This window comes from Mastigoproctus giganteus, chromosome 1 (genome assembly GCF_048544385.1).
Source record: "Mastigoproctus giganteus isolate SK-2022 chromosome 1, ASM4854438v1, whole genome shotgun sequence".
Classification (NCBI taxonomy): Eukaryota; Metazoa; Arthropoda; class Arachnida; order Uropygi; family Thelyphonidae; genus Mastigoproctus; species Mastigoproctus giganteus.
In genome coordinates, this window is record NC_143575.1 from 13,089,268 (window position 1) to 13,104,845 (window position 15,578).

The 15,578-nt window shown below is 37.4% G+C and overlaps 1 protein-coding gene across 1 annotated transcript in view; it reads right to left on the bottom strand.

Moving 5' to 3' along the window:
• LOC150090562 (eukaryotic translation initiation factor 4 gamma 3-like) overlaps positions 1-15,578 on the bottom strand; it is a 144,112-nt gene that overhangs the window by 61,682 nt on the left and 66,852 nt on the right. The window contains exon 3 of the mRNA XM_090371591.1: positions 3,627-3,682. The gene's annotated coding sequence lies outside the window, so the exon portion shown is untranslated. The remainder of the gene's footprint in view (positions 1-3,626; positions 3,683-15,578) is intronic.

Consider the following 15,578-nt stretch of genomic DNA (forward strand, 5'->3'; position numbering starts at 1 on the left):
TAAAACTTGATATCTAACTGCAAAATTACCCTCAGGTCTTTTTCATTCTCCACTACCCTGAGTGTAGTACCACACAGTTGACAATCACTCTGTAATTACTGCTACCCATATGCAGTACTCCACATTTATTAATGTTAAACTTCAATTGACATTTCCAAGCCCATCTGCCTAACTTTTCTACATCATGTTGAAGTAGCATACTGTCATCAACCACCCTGCCAACCTTAGTATCATCTGCAAACTTGGACATTAAGCCTAATATGCCTTCATGAATACCACTGATAAATACAGAAAACAATGAGCCCAACACTGAACCCTGGGAGACTAATATTAATCCAAGAAGAGTAATATACATTGATTACTACTGTCTTCTCCCACTCAACCATTCCTTTATCCAAAGCAGCAACTTGCCCTTAATGCCACACTGCTCCAATTTGTATAGCAGTCTTATGTGCAACAATATCAAAAGCTTTCCTAAAATTCAAATATATGATATCAAAATTGTTTGCATCCAGTTCCTTTGTGACCACATAATAGTATCCAATCAAACTGGTGAAACAAGACAATGAATGAGGTAGTTAAAATGGCCAATTTCATTACGGTTTGTCAACTAAATTACCTTTCAAGCCCTTTGTGAGGAAATGAAGTAAACAAATAGTTTCTATTACATGCAGAAGTATACCGGTTGTCTCATGGAAAGTACTTAATCACTTCTATCAGTTGCTTAATGAATACACGAGATTTCAACTGAATGAGAGTTTCATTGATTTTTCTTAGCTATGGCATTCCATGCTCAGTTTTAGTAGCTACTATAGTTTACTTAACTGATGTTTTTACCTATTCAAATAAATAAAAATCAATGCATTTGTACACATTTGTTTTTGTCACTTTTTCTTTAGTTTTGTGAATTATTTCCAATGAGCATGTTCAAATCTTCAAAGAAATGCTTTATAATTGAATACCAAAATTTTACATGTGGTTTTTTACACACACACACACACACACACACACACACACACACACACTATACAAAATGACAAAACAATTGCTTCCATCTTTCATAAAATAAGATGGGTGGTCCTAGTGGACAATACTACATTTAGATAATCTGGGAACCTGGTACACATTTAGAGGCCCTAAAAATAAGGTCACTGAGCCCCTCTCCCCAAACCAACAGTAACTGTATTGTTCCCAGGGTTCTCTGCAACCTCAGTCTCTGGAGCAACAATACCACTGCACTTTAGTAAAACTGCTTCTCTAATTGTAGAGGGATGGGATTTGTTAATGTTCTATTCTGTGACACATGGCTCAGTATCACACACCAGGAATTGTCAATTAATTTCTTTGCAGTCAATATTAAAATGTAACTCATTGCAAATATTAGTAAAAGTGCTACTCATTTCAGTCGGGACCCTTTTTTGGAATAAAAGTATATATGATAACATCTATTTTATTACAGAACATGGGGCATTTAGTATAACATATGATAGGGCAAATGCCACAGGTTGTGAAAGCTATATAAAATCAGTGTACATGTCAGACAGCTTCTTTCTGTACATGTTTCTTTTTCTTCTCTCCTTTCTGTACATCTTTCAAGGAAACTTTGCCACAAGTTTCCTTGTTATTGTGTTATTCTAAATAAAAGGCAATGCAAAAATACAAACATATATACCTAACACTTAATTTACATGTGTTCTTGAAAACCAGTACTGAATTCACTGAATACACTAACAAAATAATTAATTGTTTTAATGAAATATGAATAAAAACAATTACTACATACTTGATAAACTAAATCTTATTAAAATTCATTCTGAGAAAGCTGACAAATTGCTTTCCTTTCATCATAAGGAATCTTATAGCAAATGGTAACATCATTAATGCTTTGGACAACATTACTGCTTCTTTCAACACTGGGATCAGAATCATCTATGATTCCTATTGCCTTCTGAAGTTCAAGCTCTTAGAAGGGATACTGAAGATTAACATTCCTTTCTTCAATTTACATTTATACCTTCACTCAATCAAATCAAATCATGAGGTCTTCTCTATGAGACTTAAGCAACTCCTTCACCTCATTCCTACTTCCAGGTTAAGGTGCTTTTGCCATCTAAAATTTTCTTTGTGACATTTTATTCAATTTTTTTGGAAATCCTCATAGTTGTGAACAAAGTTTTCTCTGACAATCCTTCACAGTGGATTGCTTGATATCTTTCCAGCTTATAGCAATGTTTCTCACTGCCATTAGGATGTTTGCAATCATGTCTTGACTGAAAAATTACCCTCGGGTCTTTTTCATTCTCCACTACCCTGAGTGTAGTACAACACAGTTGGCAATTACTCTGTGGTTACCATATGCAGTACTCTGCATTTATCAATGTTAAACTTCAATTGACATTTCTCAGCCCATCTGCTTAACTTTTCTAGATCCTGTTGAAGTAGCATACTGTCATTAACCACCCTGCCAACCTTTGTATCATCTGCAAACTTGGACATTTAAGCCTAATATTCCTTTTTTCAATATCACTGATAAACACAGAATACAAAAATGAGCCCAACACTGAACCCTGGGAGTCTCTACTAATAATATTATTCCAAGAAGAAAAATATCCATTGATTACTCCCCAATTCCAAAACTGCACAACAGTTGCTGCTTAATTCCCAGCAGCAATAGCCTGAACTATAGTTCTCTTCAAGTAATACTCCTTAAAAGTGAAACTGACCCCTGGATCCATACTTTTCTTTTTCACCCTACTAGTTTCAGGGACAACCTTGTTTTCTCTTTTCACTCATCTGAACTACATGGTAAAAAGTACAAGTTATGTTCCACTAAAACTATGAAGACTGAGAATAAATAACCAGAGAAGCAACATGCTTGATACTGACAGAACAATATCAAAAGCAAAACCTGTTTTAGTTTTGCTTTTATAAAAAAGGCACATTAATTCCTAATCTCATAAGTAAATAAATCTTATTCATACTGCAGATGATCACAGGAATCAGGAGTGTAAAATTACTGTATTCTTTCACTAAAATTACATCACAGTTGCCAAAGACAAAAATGTGTATAACTAAAAGTATATGTATGTATATCACATAAATGGTATCAGTACAGAATGTACTCATCATGGGATGTACAGTAACTGAGTATTAGATGTATTGCTTTTTGTTTTAAGCATATGCCACTACCCTGACCCAGGTTCTGATCCTTTCTGGGATCTCATCAGTGAGCAGGTAGGCATTGTGAAGACCTGAACAACCCTGTGACAAAATATATTCACAATATGTGAGATGGTGCCACTTAGTACACCAATCTCATATCATGGAGGCATTTTTCTTTGGATTTGCACTACCCTAAATAAAAAGGCACTGCTGCTCCAATAGAGAAGTATATTGCTTTTTATTTAAAGTGTATGCCACTACCCAGACTGGGTTTTGATCCTCCTTGGGATCTCAATGTTAGGCAGATAGGTACAGTGGGGATATATTAGTAATGTATATTTCAGTGCTGGGATATACATTACTAATAATGGAATTAAAAAATAAATTTATCAATTAAAAATTTGCATTTGAATTATTAAAATGCAGTTCAAATTCAATTTGAAGTTTATCTCATGGATACTTACTTGCTGTGCAGAGAATGCATTATGCTCAAAAATAGTGCAGGCAATCCTGAGGGCATCTGTTAAAAAAATTAAAAGTATGTATAATGGCCAATTACTAAGTAAAAGTCATTTTTCTAATTCTCATATCAAATAAACTCAATTTAATTCAATTATTTTAAAAATTGAATAATAAATAACTGCCACCCCTCCCCACCAAGTATGGTGTGTATATGAGAAAGAATATTTAAACAATTAAAAAAAGAGCAATTCAGGTAATCGTCATCCCCAACAAATTCTCTTTTGTATTTCATTCCATTTTTTTTTTTTTTTTTTTTTAATGTAAACCCCAAACACGAGAGGTATTAGAACCTATAGTACTTAGTACCGTGCTTGGGTTGAGAAGACAAAAGAAGATTTTTGTTGACATTGGACTTGAACTTCTGTAGACTAATTTTCAGGAAATGCGTATGAAGGAAGGTTGTTCCAGAAAACGGCAGTTGAATGAATAAACGAAGAAGATGAAAAGTTGGTTCTGTGAGTTTGAAGTTGGACAGTAAATGGATGTTGGCTGGTGGTAGCACGTGTTTGGACTGTTTTGTTTTGAAAGAGAGCGGGAATTATAGAAGCCAATTCAGAAGAACAGTGCCCATGGAAGTATCTGTAGAAGAGGCATGCAGCAAAAACAGTACATCTATGAGACAGCGAGTGGAGAGACTGTTGGAGATGAATCATTAATTAACCTAACTGCCCTCTTCTGAACAGAATCAAGAAGCCTGAGAGAGGTTTTGGGGGCACCACCCCAGATGTGGGAACAATATTCCATGGCAGGGCAGATTTGCGATTTATACAGAGTGAGCAGCTGTTTGGAAGAAAAGTAGCACCGAGGGCGAAAGAGAAAACCAAATTTTTTAGATGCAGAGGAAGCAATATTTGTAATGTGCTTGTGCCAAGAGAGATTAGAAGTCAGGGTAATCCCCAAAAGAGATATATTTTGCCTAGAAATCGGAGTGTCACTAAAGATAAGCATAGGAGCAGAAGAATCTTTTTTGCGAGATATAAGACAAGACTGAGTTTTAGAAGGGTTAAAATCAACTAAGTTGCCTTTGCCCCGCTGGAGAATTACCTGAAGATCGGCATTTAAGGAATTGGTAGCAGATTTTCGAGAAGTTGAAGTTGATTGAGCAGGACGAGGTTTCTCAAAATGGAAAGTGGAATGCAATGTGCTATCTTTGGCAAAACTATGGATAGGATTTCCAGTCAATGGAAGAAGGTCATTAATATACAAGAGGAAAAGAGTGGGGGAAAGAATTAAGCCTTGGGGGGGGCCACTGGCATTAGTGGTCTCTCTCTCTCTCTCTCTCTCTCTCTCTCTCTCTCTCTCTCTCTCTCTCTCTCTCTCTCTCTCTCTCTCTCTCTCTCTCTCCCCAAACTTGTGCACACATGCTTGGTTGTGTCCAAGTTTTAAAATAAAAAAAACTATTTCCCAAACTGTTCCAGTTATTATTTTAGACTTCATTCATACAATGCCATTATTTTTGTATCTTCAAGATTATTACTTCTAGTAACTTTACAGCTCCCTGTAGCAACATTTAACCCAATTAAAATGGCATCTAACAGGTGCCACTCCACTCTAGTTTCCTAAATAGTCAAATTTTTTACTGCAATAGTTCGGTTTGTTTTAGTTATTACACAACAATTAAACAAGCACCTGTCATGTGCTGCATAACCATCTAACTATTTGTGTTAAGATTAATTTGGGAACTGATATAAAGCCAATATTGTTGACTTTTCAAATTGCATGCTTGCCTTTTCTCTCCCACTATTAAGTAAATACAGGTAGTTCTCGACTTTGAGTTAATTCATTCCTAGAGCGTGCTCGTAAAGCGGAAATTCATTTCCCATAGATGTAACGTTAAAAACAAGGGTTACATTCTCAACAATGAAATTTGACCATAGTAATGTTAAATAAAGGTCAACAAAATAGTTTATGCTTGAACAATGATTTATTTATCCAAAGAAATGAAAACAGCTTTTAAAATCAAGCAAATTATAATAAAGAAATTTATGTCATACAAATGTTAAAGAATGTTTGCTTATGATCTCATTTCATTTCCAATGTTATTCCTCTGCACTGTTTCTTTTTATTAGCATCACTCTCCATAGTATTACTTCGTTATGGCATACTGTACAGTATTAATGAGAGGGATAAATCTGAAATAAGACGAGACATCGGAAATGAAGAGCAACACAACCACCCTTTGTAACATCAGCGTGGTAACTGCTTTATTTTATGCAAGTCAGTGAGACGCGCTAATGGCTGTCAATACAATACTACAGTACTAAGTAGTACTGTATAGCTAGGTGCGTGGCTTGAAATGCCATATTTATGAATGTTTAGCATTTATTTATTGCAATTAATGTTCATATTTTCGATGTTGGTGATACTTGAAAAAATAACTCAAAGTGGGAATTGCCTGTATATAAGATCAACACAAGTTGATTATGAAATATTTCATATTGCTTTCCTATAGAGACAGGGAAAACAAAAGAAAATATTCATAACATGAAACAGAATATTCAGCCAAAATGGCTGCTAATCTGCAGCAAGAAGAAAAATACATACATTTAAAATTTTATGCACTAATGCACACAAATTTGAAAATGAAAAAGGAATAATATCTGATACACACCATTTTTTAAAATGATTAAAGTATTTATACATATAATATGTAGAAATATGTGCAGGCACACATTTAAAATTTCTTACGATTACGAGTTCTCTGGATGAGAAAATGGAAGTAACTATTAGTATCATGTTTCTCTTTAGTATTAATATAGCCATATAGAGAAAGGAGCATTAAGCTTTTGCTGCACAGCCAAGAAAAGACAATGCAAATTATGCACTTCCCTTCTCAAATAGGTAACTCCTATTTGAGAAGGGAACAGCCAACATTTGAATTTCTTCAAACTGTCAGTCAACTACCTGCAAAGGCAATTTGTGCCAGCAATCAACTCACATGCTGAAAGAAAATTTTCTGCAATCTAGTCTAAACTTTCTCTCCTGTAATTTTAATTAATGGCCCTTGGTTCTGGAATTCTTTATAACAGTGAAAATTCCACCTTCATTCCTTTTACTAACACCTCTCAGAGCCTGATAAAACTTAATCAGGTTCCCTCTAAGGTGCCTGGTTGCCTTGCTCTATAGCCCACATAATCAGGTCTTTTCTTGTATGGTTGCCCTTTTGCCATCACACTATGTGATGGCAAAAGGGCAACCTATCACGTCCCTATCTCTACTTTGCAAGTAGAGATAGGGACATGATAATCCCATTATATAAGGCTTATGTTAGACCACACTTGGAATACTGTGTTCAAGTATGGAAACTGCACCTAAAGAAAGACATCGAGCTTCTTGAAAGGGTGCAAAGAAGGGTAACTCGCCTGGTGAGATCGGCAAAAGGGCGTCCTTATGAAGAAAGACTTCGAATATGTGGGTTGCAGAGTTTGGAAACTAGACACCTTAGAGGAGATTTGATTGAGGTGTTTAAGGCTCTGAGAGGCATCAGTAAAATGAATGAGGACAAAATTTTCAAGATTATAAATGATGCTAGAACTAGGGGACATAAATTCAAGTTACGGGGGGAAATGCTTAGATTGGACTGCAGGAAGTTTTATTTTAGCCAGCAAGTTATAAATTACTGGAATAAGTTACCTTCATGGGTGGTAGAGGCCGACAGTTTGGAGAAATTCAAAAGGTCATCTGGATAGTACTTTCGGGTAAGGGAAGCACATAGGATGATAGGTTTAATTTCCTTTTTAGTTATTTTTTATTTTATTTTTTTTATTTATTAATTATTATTATTTAGTTATTTTATTTATTTTTTTTTTTGTTTTTATCATTGTTTTGTTTGGATTTTTTTTTTTTTTTTTTTTTTTGGCTGGTGCAGCATAAGCCATAGGCTTTCTTACACCATGCAGCCGTTACTAATACTACTATGCAAAGTTGCCTACCTTTGGACCCTTTCAAGAGGCTCAGTGTATTTTTTTTTCAGATGAGGTCTCATACAGTATTACAAATACTGTCTTACAATTGCCTTGAATAGTGGGATTATGACATTCCTATCTATAAAGGATATTGTTTGATAGATCATCAACAGGACACAGTGGGCTTGCCTGGCCATCTGTCTACAATGCTCAAAAAACTTCATATCTACCCATAACATAACTCCCAGATCTCTCCTACTGTTTTATTTAAACCTCACCACCTGGGTAATTCATTCTGGGGTCACTATTCCCCAAGCGTAAGACTTTGCATTTTGCAGCATTAAAACATAGCTGCCACTTTTCAAACTATTCTTGAAGCCTGTTCAAATCATCCTGAAGGAGCACTGCTTGGCACTGATCATTAACTCTCCCAGTCTTTATGTTGTCTGCAAATTTTGACATCATGCCCTTTATCCCTTCATTGATATTTATGAAAATTAGAAACAACAGTGGTTCAAGAACCAATCCTTGAGGGGAGGTGGGGGGGGACTTCACTTCAGATGTTACAACGATCTGAAGAATATCCATTGATCACAACCCTCTGCCTTCTGCCCTGCAGTCAGTTGCCCTGCAATCCATCTTAGAAGCTTCCTAGTAATTCCAACATGTTCTAGCTTATGCAGTAACCTCTCATTAGGAACTGAGTCAAATGCCTTCCTAATATCCAAGTCAACTAAGTCAAAATTATTCTCTACATCCAACTCATCAGTAACTGTTAAAAGTTACTAACTAGGTTAAACATGATTTTTCTTTAACAAAACCATGTTTTCTTCACAATACCATTTCTTTCTAAATGTCCCTGGATTACACTCTTAATCCTTCTAAGCCTCTAAGACTTCTTAAGGTCTTAGAGGCTTCTTAAGCCTCTAAGACCTTCCCTACCACTGAAGTCTGACTTATTGGTCTATGGTTACCAACTTCACTCTTAGAACCACTTTATGTATCTGTGGCATTTATCCAATCCAAAGGGATCTCTCCCAAGCCCAATGATACCCTCACATAAGTAATCCCACTGGTGGTTCAGGTTAGTCATGCTATTGTAACAGAATCTAGAAAAATTGAGCAGTTGAGCTGAGATGTGGCAACTGAAGTTTAACATTGACAAATTACTCTGGGGTTACTACATATGTAGTACTAACCCCAGAGTAACATATCAACTGTGTGATATATACTGGGTGGTAAAGAAAGAAAAGGACTTAGGAGTAACTGTGCAGTCAGATATGAAGTTTTCTGAGCAGTGAAGACAGTCTGCAGGAGTAGCTCATAGTGTCTTGTCAATGATATACAGGAATTTTCCTAGTAGCAAAAAGGTGGTGATTATCCCTTTGTATAAGGCAATGGTCAGGCCACAGCTTGAGTACTGCATACAGGTCTGGAGGCCTCATTTTAGGAAGGATGTAGAGCTGCTGGAACGAGTACAGAGAAGGGCAACGAGATTAGTGAGGGGAACAAAGGGTTGCTCTTACGAAGAAAGGCTTAAGTTCTGCAAATTGCACCATCTGGAGACTAGGCACCTGCGAGGTGATCTGACTGAGGTGTATAATGCCTTGAATGGTTTGAGCAAGATCAATGCTAGTGGGATTCTTCCTCTTGCCCAGATTAATCATTTGAGGAGACAAATTCAAATTGAGGAAATGCAGTTGAAGAATAGATGTACAGAAATTTGCCTTTAGCATTAGCTTTAGAAATGCAAGCTTATGCAGCATCAGCCAAAAAATAAATAAATAATAATAATAAATAAAGAAATAAAAAATAACCACTTCACCCCTCTGTTTGTTCGAAATACCTGTCCAGCTGAGCCTTAAACTTATTTAGGCTATCAACTTCCACGACAAGGGATGGAAGTCTATTCCACCAACCAACCACAGGCTGGCTAAAGGCAAATTTCCTCACGTCTATCCTACATCTGTCTTTTCTCAATTTGAATTTATGCCCTCTCAGGGTGCAAGAATGTTTGCTGATGCTATCAAGGCAGTGTTAGGTGGGTCGGAAAACTGCTAGATTGGGGGGGATACAAGGACTAATAGATTAACAGTAGCCACTGGCAGAGGTGAAAGAGATTCTTGCACTGCTTCTATTGGATTGAGCCGCAGCCTGGAAAATAAGATACAAGATATTTCAGAGACTGCTGGGAATCATTGGGGTACAAGTAAACACATGGGTTGTGTTAGGGTAGCTAAGAAAAAGAACAGGTGCATGTATACTTGTGTGTACACCAATGCTAGGAGTTTAGTAAATAAATTTGATGAATTTGAGGTATTGCTCAAAACATCAAAGGCAGATATTGTGGGGATTTCAGAGACGTGGTGTCACACAGATATAAGGAATGCAGAACTGGAATTTGGGGAATACAATGTCTACAGAAAGGATAGACAGCATATGAAGGGAGGAGGGGTTATGCTATTAGTTAAGAAATACATAAAATCCAAGGAAGTGAAGCCAGTCGACATTGCAGTGTTGAGTCAGTTTGGTGTGACAAAAGCATTGGGAGATCAAAATTGAGAGTAGGAGTGTGCTACAGGCCTAATGACTCTGATGAGTATAATAAGAAACTGTACAGGGAAATAGAGTGGGCCAGTAAATCAGAGAGTCTTATAATGGGGGATTTTAATTTCCCAGATATTGACTGGAATTTGTGGGTTGGTCACTCACACACTAGCAAGGCTTTTGTGGATTTATTGGATGATTGTTTTCTACATCAGCATGTTCGGGAGGCAACTAGAGGGAGTAATACTCTTGATTTGATTATCAGTAGTGATTCTTCATGCATTAAGAATCTGCAGGTAAATGAACCACTAGGTGGCAGTGATCACAGTGTGCTGAAGTGGGATTTACTCAAAGAGGTAACTACCATTAGGGGTAAAGGGAAGGGTTATTGCTTTCGTAAAGGCGACTACGATGGACTGAGATAGTATTTAAATTCTATACAGTGGGACCAACTGATGATGTTACCAACAGCAAATTCAAAATGGGAAGCATTCAAAGAACTTATCTTGGAAGCTACTAGGCTTTACATACCAACTAAGAAATATTGTTCAAGGTTTAGGCCTAAGTGGATGTCAGATGAACTAATGAGACATATGGCAGAGAGAAGAAAAATGCATGGGATACATACAAATTAACACGTGACACAGAAGCCTATGATAGATACAAGTTGATCTGTAACCAAGTTACAAAGGAGGTTAGGCAGGCGAAGGCAGATTATGAGAAATCTTTGGCAAGGGATGCAAAGAAAAACAGCAAAGAGTTCTTTACTTATGTAAACTCTAGAAGGAAGGGGATGAATCAGATTGGTCCACTTGATATTAATGGGTCAACTGTTGATGATCCTGCTCAAGTAGCTAACAAACTGAATGAATATTTTGAATCGACATTCACACATGAGGAGTTATTTAGCGACGGGAATGCCAGAGGTGTATTCAACTCTGGCAGTAAGCTAGAGAATCTTGTAATAACTGACAGTAAAGTGGAGGAGAAATTGTTGAAGATAAATACAAGAAAGGCACCTGGGGTGGATGGGATCTATCCAGTTATATTAAAAGAGGCAAAGGAAGTAAGCAAACCCTTAGCCATAATTATGAGAGCTTCCTTGGACTCAGGGGAAGTACCCATGGACTGGAGATGTGCAAATGTGACCCCAATTCACAAAGGAGGATCAAAGGGCGACACAAGTAATTATAGACCTGTTAATTTAACTTCTGTTCCTGGAAAATTAATGGAGGCACTGGTTAAAGAAGCACTGCAGGATCATCTAGACAAGACTTCAGTTATAGCTCAGACACAGCATGGTTTTGTTAAGGGGGAGTCTTGCCTGACCAATTTTATTGGATACTATGATGCAGTCACAAAAGAACTGGATGTAGGGAATAACTTTGATATTATATACTTGGATCTTAGAAAGGCTTTTGATACTGTTGCACATGGAAGACTGCTACACAAATTGGAGCAGTGTGGCATTGGAGGCAAATTGCTGCTATGGATAAAGGGGTGGTTGAGGGGGAGAAGACAGTGAGTGGTAATCAATGGACACTGCTCATCGTGGACTAATGTTATTAGTGGAGTCCCTCAGGGTTCAGTATTGGGTCCATTGTTTTCTGTATTTATAAATGATATTGATGATGGTATATCAAGCTTAATGTCCAAGTTTACAGATGATACGAAGGTTGGCAGGGTTATCAAGGACACTACTGACACCATGCTACTGCAACAGGATCTGGAAAGGTTGAGCAGATGGGCTGAGAGGTGGCAAATGAAGTTTAACATTGACAAATGTAAAGTACTACTATGGGAAACAGCAACCCCAGAGCAACGTATCAACTCTGTGGTACTACACTGACAGTGGTAGAGAATGAAAGGGACCTGGGGGTGGTTGTGCAGGCTGATATGAAGTTTTCTGAGCAGTGCAGACGGGCTGCAAGAGTAGCTCATGGTGTATTGTCGATGATATATAGGAATTTTTCTAGCAGGGATAAGGAGGTGATTATTCCCTTCTATAAGGCAATGGTCAGGCCACACCTAGAGTACTGTATACAGGTCTGGAGGCCTCATTTCAAGAAGGATGTAGAGCTGCTGGAACGAGTACAGAGAAGGGCAACAAGATTAGTGAATGGAACAAAGGGGTGCTCTTACGAAGAAAGGCTTAAGTTTTGCAAATTAGCGTCTGGGGACTAGGCAGTGGGTGGTTGATTGCTGGAACAATAATCTGTCATTGTGGAAGTTGAACTTAAATAAATTCAAGGCAGAACTAGACAAACATTTGGAGTGAAATGGGAAGGGTGTTTTTTTTTTTTTTTTTTTTTGTTTTTTGGCTGATGCTGTATAAGCTTGCTTTCTTGCATCATATGCCTCTACTAATGCTAATACACTCACTCTCTGGCCAATCTCCCTGAAACTTATTGGATATATGCCATCAAACATCTGGGAGCCTTACTTAATTTTATGCTTGAAAGAATTTCTAATAAAAAGTCGTCAGTAATTTTGAAATAACTAATTTCATATTAGCATTAGTAGAGGCATATGATACAAGAAAGCAAGCTTATGCAGCATCAGCCAAAAAAAAAAAAAAAACCTGCTCCCATTTCACCCCTCCATTCGTTCCAAATACCTGTCCAGCTCAACCCTAAATTTATTTAGGCTATCAACTTCCACAACCAAGGACAGAAGTCTGTTCCACCAACCAACTACCCGTTGGCTAAAGGAAAACTTCCACACAATATGGCTCAGCCTCACTTTCACAGCCTCTCCCTTTGGCATGAAGGGTCTTTTGTCTGTAAAGACCAATGAAAAGTGCCTATTCAATTCATCAGTTAGATTTATCTATGAGGGATGTTCAATAAGCAATGATAATTTTTCCTGAACAACCATACTGCTTACTATTTTCAGCTAAACTGTAGAATTGAAGACCAAACCAAGCTGCATCACATAGCAACCACACAGCTGACTCACACACAGTGCGATCTTGGCAGTCAGTCAAGTTGGTGTGTTAAGTTTTGCCTATGTAACATACAAGGAACAGTATGTTAGCCTCAAATTTTGTTTTCGTCTCAAGAAAACATCAGCTGAAGTGTATGAAATGTTAAAAAAGAGGCTTATCGTAAATCTGTGCTTCCATATAGTACAGCTCGCAAATAGTTTTGAATGTTTAAGGATGGACATAATTCAATCACAAATATCCATAGTTCTGGAGCTCCAACTACTGCTGATACCACAGAAACCATAAACACTGTTTCTGTAATCGTGACAGAAGATAATTTTATAACAGTAAGGCAACCGGCAGAAATGTTGATAATATCAGTAGGAAGCACGCATGGTATTCTCCATAAACATTTGCATATAACATGTTTGTGCAAGCTGGATTCAGACTACTCACACACTTAAGCAAAAGCACGTTCACATGGAGGTTTGTCAGGAGTTGCAATGGAGAATGAGACATGGCTTCATCGTTTCAACTCAAAGTAGGCATCAGAGTTCCATTTAGAAGTCTGTCGTCACCAACACTGAAAAAAGCAAAAGTTGTCACTTCAGCAGGAATGATGATCTTTTTCTTTTGGCATTCAAGAAATGGTTTACCAGCATGTTGTGCCACATCATACGATTTACAAGGTCTTATTACAGAACTGTATACTATGATGTAGTCACAAAGGAACTGGGCACAATTATTTTGATTTCATATACTTGGATTTTAGGAAAGCTTTTAATACTGTTGCACATGGAAGACTACTATACAAATTAGAGAAGTATGGCATTAAGGGCAAGTTGCTACTATGAATAAAGAGATGGTTGAGTGGGAGCAGACAGAGTGGTTATCAACAGACTGCTCTTCATGGACTAATGTTATTAGTGGGGTCCCCAAGGTTTCAGTGTTAGGCCCATTGTTGTTTTCTGTATTTCTCAATGATATTGATGAAGGTATACGAAATGCATCCTGTCCAAGTTTGCAGACAATACAAAGGTTGGCAGGGTTGTTAATGACACTAATGACAGTACACTACTACAACAGGTTCTAGAAAAGTTGAGCAGATGGGCTGAGAGGTGACAACTGAAGTTTAACATTGACAAATGTAAAGTACTGCATATGGGTAGCAGTAACCCCAGAGTAACATACCAACTGTGTGGTACTACTCTGGGTAGTAGAGAATGAAAAGGAGCTGGGAGGAATAATTGTGCAGTCAGATATGAATTTTTCTGAGCAGTGCAGACAGGCTGCAAGAATAGCTCATGGTGTCTTGTCAATAATATACAGGAATTTTGCTAGCAAGGATGAGGAGGTAATTGTTCCCTTGTATAAGGCAATGGGCAGACCACAACTTGAGTACTGCATACAAGTTTGGAGGCCTCATTTTAGCAAGGATGTAGAGCTGCTGGAACAAGTACAGAGAAGGGCAACGAGATTGGTGAATGAAACAAAGGGTTGCTGTTACCAAGAAAGGCTTAAGTTCTGGAAATGGCAGCATCTGGTCTCAAAAATAGGCACCTGTGAAGTGATCTGATTGAAGTGTATAAGGCCTTGAATGGTTTGAGCAAGCTCAATCTTGAGAGGATACTTCCTCTTGCTCAGATTACTCACCTGAGAGGTCATAAATTCAAATTGAGGAGAAACAATTGTAGAATAGATGTGCAGAAATTTGCCGTTAGCCAGCGGGTGGTTGATAGTTGGAATAAACTTCCAAATGTCGTAGTGGAGGGCGACAACTTAAATAAGATCAAGGCAGAACTAGACAAGCATTTGGAGTGAATGGATGGGTGAAATGGGGAAGGTTTTTTTTTTTTTTTTTTTTTGGCTGATGCTATATAAGCTTGCTTTCTTGCATCATATTCCTCTACTAATGCTAACTGTACCTCACACTTTGCTGGATCACATTCATCACAAATGACCACAACTGCACACACAGGCATACAATTGTGGAGAGCTCTCATTATTCATACTGTCAGAGTATTCAGCCAGCATTAACTTAAAATGCATCCTGATCCACCCTATAGCCATGACTTCTTTTTTTATATTTCCAAAGATAAAGGAGTTATGAGGAAAATGTTTCCAGTTGTCAGAAGTTGTAAATACATTGGAAAAGACTCAAACATGTCAAAAAAAAGTCTTCCACTGTGTTTTTGAAGAATGGCAGAAATGTTGGAGTAAGTTAATTTCATCAAATGGGAACTGATTTGAAAAGGATCAAAATGTGGATGATTAATAAAGGTATGTTGTGAAAAAGAAAAATTATGATCATTCTTTATTAAACAGCCCTCATAAGACTTTCCTATAACCAGTAACACAAGGGTCTGATTTAGTTAATTTTTTCCTTTCTTTGTATTATTTTTCATATTTGTATCAGTGACTTTGGTTTTTCAACTGAGACCTTCTTCAGTAAACGAAGAAGAGGAAGGCGAAGGAGAAGATCAATGATTTATCCCAATCTAACACAAGCAGCATGC